We start from the raw sequence: 14,027 nt of genomic DNA on the forward strand, positions 1-14,027 counted from the left end.
ACAGTACATTAGTAGGTTTATCTTTAAGCTCATAATGATTGGTGAAGATTTTTAAACTTTTGAAGAAACATCAACCGATGTGTGGGATGAACAGTGTCAGAAAGCCTTCGACATGATTAAAGAATACATGATGAAGTCGCCGGTGCTAGAACCACCAAAGGATGGGAAGCCATTGATTCTCTACTTAGCTTTGAAAGAAGAAGCAGTAGGAGTGATGGTGGTGCAGTATGGGCCCAATAAGATGAAGCTTGCAGTCTATTACCTCAGCAAGAAATTGTTATCCTATGAGTCAAAGTACAATCTCGTAGAGAAGACTTGCTTAGCCATGATATGAGCTATGAGAAAATTGAGATACTATTTCCAATCTTATAGAGTTCAGACAATTTCGAAAATGGACCCATTAAAGTATTTGTTCGAACTTCAATCCCTCACGGAAAAGTTGGCTAGGTGGCTAGTACTTCTAACAGAATTCTACATTGAGTACATTACCCAGAAAGTGGCCAAGGGAAGACCTGTAGCAGAATTCCTAGCGCAGAATACGACTTAGGGAGAGAACCCTTGGCATGTAGAGTTTTTTTATAAGAATTCGGAGGCAATCGAGATCCAAAAATGGAGGATGTAATTTGATGGAGCGGTGAATGCGAGAGGTGCAGAGTCGAGAGTAGTCTTTATCACACCAGAGGGCGAAACACTGCTAATGGCTAGGTGATTGGACTTTAAAGTAAAAAATAACATGGCAGGGTACGAAGTATGTTTGTATGGATTAGAAGTGACCATGGTGGCATGAGCGAAGTAGCTAACAGTCTATAGGTGGGAAGTGAAGAAAGAGACATTGAAACCATAAATCAATTATCTCAGAACTTTGGTATGCAACTTCTCTATATGTTTGTTCATACACTTGCCTAGGGATGAGAACTAGATGGCGGATGTGTTGGCCGCTCTTTCATCAATGTGGAACATTCCCGCACAACTCCCTATGAAGTCGCTAGTAATCTTAAATGCCCTACTACTATGGAGCGGGTCATCAATATTCAGATGGGCTCGGAAGAGAAGTCTTAGTATGTGCTATAAGGGACAAGTATGTGCTACGGATTCAAGCCAAGAACTACATCAGCCACGATGGATTACTATATAGAACAATGGATTCAAGTATTCAGCTTAGATGTTTGACTAAGAGAGAAGCGCAAATGGTAATGGAAGAGATGCATAAAAGGAGGTGTGTGAACTTGATATGAATTGCATAGTATTAACCAGGAAAATCATACGTCAAGGCTATTATTGGTTGATGAGAAAAGATTGCATAACCTTGGTTAGTAAATGCTTTGACTGAACTTTACAATTTGACGTCTCCATGGCCTTTCACAGCCTGGGTAATTGACAATATCGAGGAGAATCCCTCTTTGGGCATAGGTTCATAGTTGTGGCGATTTACTTCTATAAATGGATTGAGGCTGAGTCATTCACTACCATGGGAGCAAAACAAATGGCCTGGTTTATAGAGAGGAACATGATTTCTAGGTACGGGATCCCACATCACATTGTGACAGACAATGAGGTGCAATTTATGGGTGAGACGGCAGATTTGCTAAAAGAGTACAAAATTGAGCATCATAGGTCTTCCCCATACAAGCCTCAAGCAAATGGTGCGGTTGAAGTAGCCAATAAGAACCTAAAGAAGATACTTTCGAAGATGGTGTGGAATCACAAGAATTGGTCATTTTGTCTGCCTTTCGCACTTTGGGGATATTGAACTACCGAGCAAACATCGATGGGGCAAATGTTGTATTCCACGGTTTATGGGACTAAAGCGGTTCTACCAATTGAGCTAGAAGTCTCTAAGGGTTGTGCTGGAATCTAACAGACTGGAGTATCAATGGGCTGAGCAGAGGTATCAACATTTGGCTTTGATTGATGAAAAGAGGATGAAGGCTCTGTATCACATACAGTTGTACTAATAAAGGGTGGTAGCTAGGGCTTTTTAACAAGAAAGTGAAGCCGGAGAAGATTAGAGCAGGTGATTTAGTGTTGAGCATACGAGGCCTACAACGTTCCATCCTAGAGGGAAATTTAGGTCCAACTGGGAGGGCCAATATCTTCTGAAGAAAATCCTGCCCGAGAGTACCGCTAAGATTTCAGACCTAGTAGGGAATGAATTCTTTGAGCCCATCAACTTAGATTGTCTCAAGAAATACATGCTGATCAGAAAATCTAAAATGGCTGGTTAGACAAAAATTAAGGCAATAAAGAGAGAAAATATTCAACTTGAAAATCTGAAAGGACTAGCTGATAACAGGAGTTGTATTATGAGCAATAAAAATGTACCTATTTGGGCCTCTACTAAATGAATAAAATTATCTATAATTTTTCTCAAACATGCATATGGCTGTTTATTACTTTATGCACTACTAAAAGAGAAAGCAAAACTAAATCCTAAGAAAAATTTATAAGATTTAGTGATAGAAGCCTTTTCATTTTCTCCGCTTTGCATTTGCATTTCTAACTTCAACCGCTAGTTCTTGATCCTCTTAAACCTCAAAAATCTAGGTGCAGTGGTGGCGTGAAGCTAAACCCAAGCCTTGAAGTTGTCACTTGTGGTTAAGCCACCTTCAGCATCGATTTTGTGCTCTACAGTAGGTAGGGCCACAACCTCTCAATCTTGTCCATGAAGTCCTGCCTTAGTGGGAAACCTTCAAAGTCAGGAGCGTATTCTAGGATCAGTTGCTTCTACCTATATTAGTGACAGAGCATGGAAGGTGTGCGAAAAGTAGATGCTTATAGCCTAGGCAAAGGGACATATCCACCATATACCAAGAGCATGAAATGCCAAATCTTCCACCAAGGGCAAGTCCAATGGATGAGTGTATCCGGAATACCCTTTATCTAAGAAATCCAGTTTTTATAACCTTGAGGCACAATAATAGAGTAAACTTGCATGTGTTTTGGCTCATACTTGTCAATATCTTTTGGGATGGTTAGTATTTCAAGCTTTTCGCACAACCTAATCTACAAAAAGAGAAAAGAAAAGCAAAAAAATAAAAAATAAAAATGCTAAGTTAAAAACCTAAAGGAATTACTTAGGCTAAAATAGTCTGCTAAGCCAAAAACCCGAAAGGGCGGCTAAGGAAAAAGTTAAGACAATAGTCTTCTAAGTTGAAAATCTGAAAGGACAACTTAGGAAAAAGGAAAAGAAAAAGAAAAAGGAGATTTGGTTACCTGCAAGAGAATGAGGTTGCCAATAAACTGTTGATAGGTTTTGTACATGTCCAACCTGATAATGGTTTCAGCCAGAATTATTGGAATTGGATTTGCCCTGCGCTCCACTTGATCAATGATGCTAGTAATCTGGATATCTCCCCTTCCTTGAGGAGAAATCAGTAGAAATTGGGCATAGAGACAAAATCACCATCCTATCAAACGGGTATAACCCTTTCCTTCTTATCATAGCAGGAAACCAAAGAAGTAAGGGTAAGGTACTTACTAACATAATAGTAAAGTACCTCAGCTGGGGGCATGTTGAACAACTCTATTAGTTTGTTAGGAAAAGGATCGTCTAATCTTGGCAAGGCGATTCGATGTATGGAATCATTGGGACCTCCAAGAATGGCAGAAAATTCTTTAATCATTGGACATTTCTTGGCCATTGAAGCGAAGAACATGATCTTTTGGTTACCATAAGTTAACTATTGAAATGGAGAAATCTATAATCAAACTTGGTGTGTTGCAAAGCCTTGAAGGAGGAAAGATGAAATTTACCAAGTTTAACCCATTCATTGCCAGTTAGGGTTTTGAGAAGGGTTTTAAGGGCTTTTGTCCTTCTTTGTGTCATGGTTTTTGAGCTAAGAAGAGAGAAATCGCGTTTGGGGGAGTCCAAGAGACGTACGCGTATTTACAGGATCAAAACCTATAGTGGAATCAAACTCTACAACTGTAGAGCCAATCGGCACTACGTATAACTGATCGGCTATGCGCAGAACCGAACAACTTAACTCTACAACCAATCAACTTTGTGAAGTCACCCAGCCCCAAAACCTTAATTTCTGATACTCTTAGTGTATTTTCTTTTATGTTTCAGCACTTGTGCAAGCTCTATATATGACATTAAACAATGACAACATGCTTCAATATGACCAAAATGTTTGTGATATTCAAGATTTAGTATGATATAAGTGCAGTAGTAAATATCAATACATAGTAGTGTTATAAAGAAAAGAATCAGCTAATCTAATCAAAGTCGTTGGGGCCCTTTCCCGAGTCGTCCATCACTTCATCGGAATCGGCCTTTAAACCTTGAGTTTGAAGAACAAGCAACTAGAGCGTCAAGGTCTGTATCTGCCGTTGATGGGCATTGACTACCACTGTAAGCCCTCATGGTCCCTCTGTAAAATACCCAAAGGATTAAGCATTGCATTTCATTACACAACATGCATTCATTCTGAAATTTTTTGTTTTTGTTTATGTTTACTTACCCTCCAGTCCTCGCTAATGACAAAGAATTATCTCTTGGCAACTACATCGAGTCGGTGTACGTGCTTGAACTGGTCTCTCTGAATCTATATAATTGTATATGTATTACTAATATCTTAGGAAGTAAAGTAGTGTAAGGCAATATATAAAAGACAACTCACATGTGTTCAACTTCTCGAAATGAACTCTGAAGGAAGGCTCGACTATAAGGCCAACTGATGGTCTACTGTACTGGAGGGGCACCAGTATAATACAGTTGGATCTATAAGGAATGGGATACTCCTAGGGATCACATCCGACATCACCATAGGAGGCACCTCATAAGTAGCAATGGTCGAGGACTAAAAAGTGTGGGTGCCTTTAGGATGGCGAGCAGGCCGCCCCTTTTCCAACTTGGAGACTTGAGGATCATTAGGACGAAAAGATTATAATGCAAGAGCAATGCTTAGACAATGTCACAATGATAATCAATTAAAGGAAGAATGATGAGAAAGTACCTAAATAATAGTGTCCTTGTCTAGGGGCACGAGTCTCAATTATTGGGTCATGAAGGATGTGTAGTCGGTCCTTTATGACCTAATAGTAAGCTCCCTGAGGTCATCTCAAGGCACTCCTCAAACTCCTCGTTCACAAGGTTAGTCGCCAAGAACATCGATAGAGGTGGTAACATGGGCACTCATCGGCTGCTAGGTCCTCTCTCACAACCGTAAATCTGCTCGCCTAAATACCATACTTGACAGCAGCACCTATATCCCCCTGTCCTTGATCTTCGCAACAAATAGAATGGAAGGGTCCCCGAGCTAGTCAGCACAAATTTGAAAACACAAAGGTAAGTAATTGAACTTTAAGTTTATAAATTAAACAGATATGTTTTTTCTCCTTTTACCTGGTCCTAGGGCAAAGAGTTGATCCATATACGGCGCATGTAGACTTGCGCCCACTCTAGAGAGACGCTCCTATTAGAGCCCCAATGGCTCAAACTTGGAAAGCCCGTGAGGTACTGATAGGCTGGGCACCTATCAAGAGGTTGAGCTTTAAGGCCCAGACTTTCATTTAAATTATCATCAAACAATTAATAATAAAGAGAATAAGTATGCACAAATAAAAAGGAAGACCTATATGTACAACATGCCAAAAACCATAGAGCCTCTTGCTCCCGCTGATCGTAATATCCATCTATTGGTACAAGTACACCAACGCGGTCGACCCCTAGTTGTACGAAGAAACTAGGCCAAGTTTCTCAAAGGGGGCCAGATAATGCAAGTTCAACGAATTCCATGAATCGTATAACAAGGCAATCCCAAATAAGTAATAAGGAAGGCTCGGGCCATCTGGTCGACCTCCCGGGTAAACTGAGGGGTGAATCCTCTGTAGTGGAAAGGTATCCTCTAGTAAGCTAAGCACTAGGTGTTCTTGCGCGTAGGCAAGAATCCCAATAAGTCAATGATGTACTGGTCCCGAGCATTGAACCTCTGATCGTGGATGTCATCATCAAAAGGGATGAGGGAACCCAAGAAGTCGATCCCTGTAATAGTAGAAAAGGTAAGAGTAGATAATGTCAACTCTCCAACCAGTGTATGAAAGGTGTTGGTGGTGTCCATCCACCGCTCAAGCAACATGTAGATCGAAGTGTGGTCGGTCCTCTTAGTAGTAGAGGGCACTATAACAATGAACTGGCAGAACCCAGTGTCGTCTATTCGAGCCTGAACGGAGCTCGAGAACTCATCAAACCACTCACGGGCACCATAGAAGCTCCCAACAAACTTGATTGATATGATGTTGATTTGAAAAGCATAGAAACAAGTATGAATGCATATATACATACATCAAAGTAAAAAAATCAAGTAAGTAATACCAAGTTTCCTCAATTTTTAAGTAAATCGGTGTGTGAGAAGTCATTTCGGCTCGTTCGTGGCCGATTCAGACTGTGTAGAACCGATCGGCACTACGCAGAGCCGATCGACTGTTCATGTTAGAGCAACCGATTTTTATTTAATTTCATATAAATTTTGACATTTTATGCATTATTTGAGTGTATAAATGATAGAAAAGCAAGATTAGTAAGAGAAAATACCTCATTGATGACCGAGAGAGCCCGATGAGTGCTTAATTTGGCAAAAATGTGGATTCCCTCCCTATCACCAATCTTAAGTCATTTTAGCATGTAATTGGTGGTCAAAGTCCTAATCTAGCGCAACTGAGGTGTGGCCTATTGATTCGGAGGAAGAGCTTGCCATTGCAAGACAAATTTGGAAAGATTTGGTTAAGAATCGAAAAAGAAATCAAAAGAAGAATACAGAGAGATTAGAAAGGAAGTCATAAAATGAGAGAATGAATAAGAAAGGATACTTATATGCCCTAAAAGAGGTAAAATTGCTATTTTGGTCCTAATCGGCAAGTTACATTTTAGTCCCCAGTGGGCCAATTATCAATTTAGTCCTGAAGCAGAAATTATTAAAGAAAGATGGAGCTTATGCCAACTGAACACTTAGAAGTGAAGAATTCACCAATTGTAAAAGAAAGCAAAAATCACAACTCTTTGCTTTCCAAAGCGGAAGGTAATTAAGAAAACTCTAGAAAATCAGCGGTAGAAGTGGCCATCATCCAAAATCTTGAGAAGACGGGCATGGTCCTTAAAGCAGACGGGGGTGGTCCCTAAATCAACTAGGCATGGTCCCTAAATCAAGATGTGACAGGCGTGGTCCTTAAAATCAGATGGGCATGGTCCCTAAAATCAGACTGTCGTGGTACCTAAATCAGACGGGCGTCACCCTCAAATTGAATGGGTGTGGTCCCTAAATCAAGCCAGATAGAAAGTCTGCACCAACTTGAGCCTACAAAGCGTAGCTTCTACAACTCAAAGTTGTATTATTTTTACCATATCCTTGATATTTATGATTTGTCTTGAATATTTAATCATGCATGTCCTTATAAATCTCGACAAACTAGGAGCAAACTGTAAGCACCAATTTTCTAGATCTAGATATCGAGGGAATTACAAAATATTCGATGATGAAAGTTACTACTTATCTAGGTCTCGAGGAATTGAGGATAGTCAAATCACAGCTAAGACTAAGAATAATTAAATCAATTTGAACTAAATTGACAGAAAAATTAAGTTTACAGGATGAAATTGTAAAATCTAAAAGTTAAAGGGTCAAAGTGCACAATTTTTTGAAAATTGCCAACTTAAGCAAATTGTGTAGAGCCAATCAGCCCTACATAATCCTAATCGTCTCTACATAATTCCAGTTGACCCTAATTTCAAATTTTAGTGTCGTTTTAAGGTATTTTTCACTTTAAAATGCCAAAAATAATTAAACTCCGTCTTCTTGAAGGTTTTCTTGATAATTATTTAAACTTTGAATTTTTTCATGATTTATTCAATACTAATCAATATTTATTGATTAACACATTTTGATAAGTCCAAATAATAATTATTAATTATTAGTAATTATCAAACAATTAAAGAAATATTTATCCAGGCTTCTAGGATTTCCTCCATCCTTCTCTATAAATAGGAAAGGAAACCCTAAGACGGGGAGGTTGGTAATGATCAGTAGAGAAGGATAGTAACTTTTTTGAGGCAACATATATAAACTCCCAAAAATCAAACACTTAGCCAAAAATACTATGGATTCCTACCCGATCTATGATTCAACCTCCTCCCTACTCCTGAGACTCGAGGATCTGCATAATACAGTTACAACCTGAAGGTTTTTGAATCCATCTTCACATAACAATCTTTTTTTTTCTTTATGATTCTCTACAATTAGAAATATTCTAGGTTTTGTTATAATTTCCCATTAATTGTTTAATATATTTTATGTAATTAGAATTAGGGTTACATGATTTTGTGTATTTTGCATTATGTTCATGATTCCTGAATTTTGAAACGGATAACTTGTTTTTTCCTAGATTTAAATTTGATAAATCAATGAGTAGGTCAACATGCTAAATTTACCTTTTCTTTAATGATAGTTCATAAATTTGAGTAATTAGATCTATGGTATGCATGATTAGTTCCATATACATGTTTAAGAAAATTGTCATATTTATTTACTGTAAGTTTTCTTTTTCATCAATTTGATTTTTATCTTAAATATAGGTTTATTTACGTATTATTTAGTGTTTTGTATGTATTCTAATTGTTATTTACTTATTTTCATGCATGTATTTTAGATGAATGGGCGTTGGAGACATAAAACTATCAAATCGGCCTAGGAAGAAACCTTATAGCCGTTCGGCTTTATGACATAGTTAATCGGCTATTTGTCTATCAATCGCCTGTTTTTACTGATTTTGAGTATTTTTGCCACGTTTGCCACTTTTAGCTTATTTTCAGTTATTTTCAAGTTAATTAGTTGTAGGAGGGCTGTAATAATTTAATTTTTACCGCTTTTCCTTATTTTGCTTTATGTTTATGTAATCTGATGATCAAATTCCTTGTATATGATTGAAAAAACTAAAAAATGGACATCTAGACCTAAGGCCTGTAATTCAAGTTTGGCATATAATATGTAGCCTATTAGGCTTAAAAGATAGTAAACTGGGCCTAACTCATAAAATCCATTTAGACTTCGGTTAGCTTTACCATGTTTAATAAATAAATTAACCTATTTAGATTAGAAAAATGGAATTGGGCCTTGGCATATAAAATATAGTCCAACTAGAATAAATGCTTGGTAACTGAAGCATAATTGGTAATTGGGCTAGACTAGGTGGACCTCTTTTTACATAATTGAATAGTTAATTTAGGCTAATTAAATAAATAGGGAATTGGGCTGAAATAGGCTAGACTTAGATGGACCTCACATGCTGTAGTACTTAATGTGTAGGAATTATTATGTAGTATTTATAGGGAATGGCTATTAAGTAATAAATTGAAAGTAGGGATACACAAATAAGGAAGTTAGCTTTTAGATCCAACTTTAGATGTGGCGAAGCTTCCTTATAGAATTTAGTACGCCACTCAATTAGTAATAGTGTCTTGGAGAACTATCCAGGTGGCGACTTCCTTTCTCCGCGCTAGTCTCTATGATTAGTTAGCATGTTTTTAATTAGGTTGAAAAGCCTTGCAGTGCTATAGTCATTAGAGATACTTAAATGCGCGTCCAAAATCGCCGCCTACATTAAAGATAAGTAAAAAATAATTAGAACTCAATCTTAATGATAAATATTGATAAGATTAAATAAAATCCATTAAAACTAGTCTAATAATTATCTCTAATTAATTAAAGATAAATATGTAATTATCTTCAATATTTTTATTTTGATCCAAATTTTAAATACTTCTAAGATTTGATCCAAATTTTGACAATTTTTAAGATTTTTACCTTTTAAAAAGGTTTGATTAATTTTCAAAGAATTTTGGCCTTATTAAAAATGGTTTGACCAAATATTAAAATTTGATCGAGTCAATCAAGACCAAGTAAATACCCGACTTTGACATTTTAAAACTTTGTGAGATTTGGGAAATATAGTAAATTTTCATCATCAGGTTTTTGGAAATCCCTCGATATCTAATTCCAAAATCCGGTGCTTACATATTGCCCTTAGTTTTTGTAAAGATTTAGGCAAATGAAATTTAAATAAATGAGACAAAGTATAAATATAAAGGATATGCAAAAGGATTTGTGGGTTGTAGATGCTTCGCTCCGTAAGACTACAACATCTTGATGACCTCCCTTCTCGAGATAAATGCATGCAGAGACTTCCCTCTAGCTTGGATTTAGAGATTTCGCATATCACATCTTAAAGACAGCCCTTTAAGATAAGTGTATACAGAGGCTTCCCTCTGAGTTTGATTTAAGGATTTCGCATATCACATCTTAAAGACAGCCCTTTAAGATAAGTGTATACAGAGGCTTCCCTCTGAGTTTGATTTAAGGACTTCGCCCGTCACATCTTGAAGACCTATCTTTAAGACAAGTGTGTGCAGAGACTTCTCTCTAGCTTTGATTTAGGGACTTCGCCTGTCACATCTGGAAGACCTCCCTTCAAGATACATATATGTAGAGACTTTCCTTTGGACTTGATTTTAAGACTTCGCCCGTCACATCTCAAAGACCTCCCTTTAAGATATGTGTGTATAGAGACTTCCCTTTAGCTTTGATTTAGCAATTTCATCTGTCATATCTCGAAGACCTTCCCTTAAAGATAAGTATATGCAGAGACTTCCCTCTAACTTTGATTTAGAGATTTCGCTTGTCATATCTCGAAGACCTCCCTTCAAGATAAGTGTATGCAGAGATTTCCTTCTAGCTTTTGTTTAGGGACTTTAGCCATCATATCTCGAAGACCTCCCTTCAAGATAAGTGTACGCAAAGACTTCCTTTTGGATTTGATTTAGAGACTTCACCCATTTCTTCAAAATCCTAGCTGATGGCGACCTCTGCCGCTGATTGTCTGTGTTCAAAACTGCACTCCTTCGTATATGTTAGGAGTCCATTAATGATAAGGGGCTAGGGAAGGCTTGATCTTAATTCCTATAGTGATAAAAATAAGCGCCTTAGGGAGTTATACACTTGTGTATTGATAAGGCCATGCGCTATTTCTTGAAGCTCGATGTCTCTCCCGGACGAACCATATAACCAAAAGAAAGCATGTACCATAATAGAAGAGCTTGCCCCACCTATGAGTAAATACTTCATAGTAGCATCATTAGACTGTACATTTTGAATATTCTATGCTTCGAGAAGCAAAAGCTGTTTGCACTTCACGATCTTCTGCTTTGAGAAGTAAATTAGCTCTCCACTTTGAGATCTTTTGCTTTGAGAAGTAAACTGATTATATTATGCTTTCAAAATGTAAAATGATATATTTCACTTTAGGATGTAACTGATGATCTTCCACTTCTACTTTGAGAAGTAAATTAGTTTTTCACTTTAGGATCTTCTGCTTCGAGTAGTAAATTAGCTTTCTACTTCGAGAAGTAAACTGGTTTTTTAGAACTTAAACTAATTCTTCACTTCGGGAAATAAGCTTGTGATCTTCCACTTCAGGGAGTAAACTTGAGTGTAGATTGAACATTTTCTTTCTCTTTTTTTGAATTTTTCTTCATTTTCCTGTTTCAAGTTATACAAGTACATAGAGATTACATCAAGTAAAGATATGCAACATGCATGCGATATATGGCATATAATGCATTCTTAATAATTATCCTCTAGTATGGACAAAAGCACTCTGGTGCTCATTAGCAGGGGTTCCTATGTTGTGGGTTTGCTTTTAATGTTTATGAGACTTTGATTATCAATGCTTGTCTCTTCTTGCTTTCATTATTAATGAGAAATCACATTATTCATGAGACATTGTGAGTTGTGGTGTTTAGATTACTTTATGTAATTGTGAAGTTCATTTAGTAATTGGAAATTTGAATAGCAAGAACTGGTTAATGATCATTTAGAGATAAGGGTAATTGACTAGCCGGATTAAGAATTAACAAAGCTTAATAGAGGCGGATTAAAGCTTAATGCTAATTTAATAATCGATCGTTAGGAAGAGATTCCAACGTTAGGTTCTTAGGTTTAGGAATTCGGTTATCTCGAGAGGAAAACCTAATTCAGTTAAGAATTCATCCATGGGTAATTACAATTGGTAATCAATATAATCTCTACCTTCACTAAAAATCTAACTAGCTTAGGTCCCCTTGGGTTTGCTTTTTCCTTTGATTGTTTCACGAAATCCTTTTAGTTTGTTTGACATTTAGATGATCACTTGCTTACATTTAATCATAAAATCAACTTCACTGATTTTGTTAAGGTTAGATATCATAAGACGCTGTAGTAGTTCTAGGATCACCCTTACCCGAGAATATGACCTTGATATTCACCGTTAGTGCTAGTCTGCATCGATAGGTTCACTGCCTTAGATTGTAGCTACACAAATAGTATATCAAGTTTTTGGCGCTGTTGCCGGGGAACACTTTTATGTGAACTAGAGTGAATTTGTGTTTGTGTTAATCTAGCCATTTTTATTTTATATTTTTTCATTTTTTTTCTATATATATTCTTTATTATTGTATTTATTCCTATGTTCTTTGGTTGCTACCTTTCCATTTCAGGTAGTTTATGACTAGGAGCTCTAATCCTACTCCTATAGACCCTCTTGCTGAACCAAAGCAATCCCTCCATTTGTTGAGAAAGCGTATGCAAGAAGAAGAGGAGGCGTGGATAGAGTTTGAAGCCCTTGTGAATAGACCAGCAGGGATGGAAGACAACAACCGGGCTGCGGATGAAGCCAGGACAATGTACGAGTTTGCTAGACCTTCTCTTGAGGGGACGCAGACGAGTATATTGCGACCACCTATGGCGGCCAACAACTTCGAAATAAAGCCAAACATGATACAAATGGTCTAAAATAGTGTACAATTTGAGGGACTGTCGAGCGAGGACCCAAACGCTCACATTGCCAACTTCTTGGAGATCTGCGACACCTTCAAGATAAATGGAACAACTAATGATGCCATTCGGTTGAGGCTGTTTCCTTTTTCTCTGAGGGACCGAGCGAGAAGATGGTTGTAGTCACTCCCAGCCAACCCTATTACGACATGGAGATCGTTGGCTAAAATTTTTTTATATAAGTACTTTCCTCCTGCTAAAATTGCTAAATTGAGAAATGATATATCTTCTTTAGTACAGTTTGATGACGAGAGCATGTACGATGCTTGGGAAAGGTACAAAGATTTGCTTCGGTGTTGCCCGCACCATGGACTACTAGTATGGATGCCGGTCCAGACCTTCTACAGCGATTTGAACCTTGCTACTAGGCAGATGGTAGATGCTGCAGCAGATGGGGCCCTGAACAGTAAGATGCTGGAGTAGGCGCAAAATCTGATAGAGGAGATGGCCATGAATAACTACTAGTGGCAATCCTCTAGGAGTCAGGTAGTCAAGTAGGGAGTAGTCAACCAACTAGACTCTACAGCAGCCTTGGCAGCTCAAGTGGTGCTTTTGACTAAGAAATTAGACCAGCTTCTGATGCCGGTTCATGCAGCCTAGATAAGTTGCGAGTTTTACGGTGGCCCTGCACTATAGTGCAAACTGTAATGCGGGAGGTATGTTTGCTTCACCTTCTAATTCGCCATCTTCTATTGTTTCTCCTGACCTTGAACAGGTAGACTACATTGTAATGCACCTAGACAACAGAACAACCCATACAACAATACATATAACCTCGGTTGGCGTAATCATCCAAACTTCGGTTGGAGAAACAGCAACACCCAAGGTCCACCAAGCTTTCAGAGACTGCATCAGTAGCCACCACAGCAGCAGCAACAGGTTGGACCATCACAACTTCCTCCACCAGTCGAGAAGAAATCTAACTTGGATGAGCTGATGATGAAGTTTGTCACGTCAACTGAGACGAGGTTCCAATAGACCGACAATGCTCTTAGAAATTAGCAGGAGTCCATTTAGATCTTAGAGAGTTAGATTGGGTAGTTTTCTAAGATATTGTCTGAGAGGCAATAAGGATCGTTCCCCAGCACTACAGAGTCAAACCCGAGGGAGCGTTGCAAGGCTATCACTTTGCGATCAGGTAAACAGTTATCTAGCTCTTTACTG

The 14,027-nt window shown here is 37.9% G+C and overlaps 1 non-coding gene across 1 annotated transcript; it reads right to left on the reverse strand.

Annotated features, from left to right (window-relative positions):
• Positions 1 to 13,070: 13,070 nt before the first annotated feature.
• On the reverse strand, positions 13,071 to 13,177 carry LOC112534460. Its single transcript, XR_003078746.1, has one exon. It is a non-coding gene; the product is annotated as a small nucleolar RNA R71 (small nucleolar RNA).
• Between the last annotated feature and the right edge of the window lie 850 nt (positions 13,178 to 14,027).

This window comes from Ricinus communis, chromosome 6 (assembly GCF_019578655.1).
Source record: "Ricinus communis isolate WT05 ecotype wild-type chromosome 6, ASM1957865v1, whole genome shotgun sequence".
Lineage (NCBI taxonomy): Eukaryota > Viridiplantae > Streptophyta > Magnoliopsida > Malpighiales > Euphorbiaceae > Ricinus > Ricinus communis.